This window comes from Sceloporus occidentalis, unplaced genomic scaffold (genome assembly GCF_023333645.1).
Source record: "Sceloporus occidentalis isolate IW3139 unplaced genomic scaffold, rSceOcc1.0.p SCAF_11, whole genome shotgun sequence".
In the NCBI taxonomy this organism is placed as follows: Eukaryota; Metazoa; Chordata; class Lepidosauria; order Squamata; family Phrynosomatidae; genus Sceloporus; species Sceloporus occidentalis.
This window is the reverse complement of record NW_028316991.1, coordinates 6,840,729-6,841,821: the sequence shown is the minus strand read 5'-3', so window position 1 is coordinate 6,841,821 and position 1,093 is coordinate 6,840,729. Positions and strand designations below refer to the sequence as shown.

General features: G+C 41.7%; 1 non-coding gene across 1 annotated transcript; it reads left to right on the top strand.

The window, feature by feature from the left end:
• Positions 1 to 601: 601 nt before the first annotated feature.
• On the top strand, positions 602 to 731 carry LOC149305491 (small nucleolar RNA SNORA35). The gene has a single exon (XR_016271760.1). It is a non-coding gene; the product is annotated as a small nucleolar RNA SNORA35 (small nucleolar RNA).
• Positions 732 to 1,093: the final 362 nt, after the last annotated feature.

The following is a 1,093-nucleotide window of genomic DNA, read 5'->3' as shown; positions in this document are numbered from 1 at the left end:
TTCTGTCCGTGGCAGAGCTGGGTCACTACAAAGCCAGTGTGCATCAGGGCCTATAACAAGCACATGGGTGGAGTTGATCTGTCAGATCAACTCCTACAGCCCTACCTCATTATGAGGAAGACAAAGGCCTGGTACAAGAAGGTTGCAATTTATCTAATGCAAATTGCAACCTATAACGCTTTTTTGCTGCACAAAAAAGCAGACACTGGGCTGAAGCTGTCTTTTTTGCAGTTTCAGCTCGAAGTAATTTCAGGTATCTTGTACCGTGATGCACCTGGTCCCCAAGTAGTGATGGGAACCAACAGAATTGGGGCTACCCATTTTATTTTTAAAATCCCCCCTACAGCAAAGAAGCAGAATCCCCAAAAGAGATGCAGGGTATGCTACAGCAGGGGGCAAAGAAAGGACACCACATTTTACTGTCCAGATTGCCCTGGAAAACCTGCACTCTGTGTCGGTGACTGCTTCAAGCTGTATCACACAGTTTCCCATTTTTAATTTTTTTTTTGTTCCTGCTCCATTTTTGTATATTTTTTTAATTTTTTGTTACATTTACTGTTTTTTAGCTTTTATTTGCTCCACCATTTTTAAGCGTTTTTATTTGCACTGTCAAGTGAACCCTGTGTCCATTCCGTGGCATGAGGGACCACTTAAGGTGCTAGATCAAATCCCTTCTTGGAGATAGGCCAGGCTTTCTTGTAACCTGTCCCTACTGATAGTTGGGTACAAGCATTTTTCTTTACCCAGATGTAAAATTCCTACTGAATTTGAATTGCTCATGTTCCAAATGTGGCCCTTTTGCCCCCAAACAATCTGACAAACCCATGCATGTGGGGTATCAATGTACTCAGGAGATGTTGCTGGACACATATCTGGGTGTTGTGTGACAGCAACATATACCAGGAGCTGTAATTTCACACCTGAAGTACAAAGTATGTGAAAAAAACACCAAAAACAATTACTATCCCAAACTTTGACAAGGGTTGGTGGTAGGATTAGTGCATGGAAAGGGTTAAACTATCAGCATCTAAAATACCCTGGGGTGTCTAGTTTTCAAAAATATATGGTTTGGTGGGGTAAATTTAATTTGCTG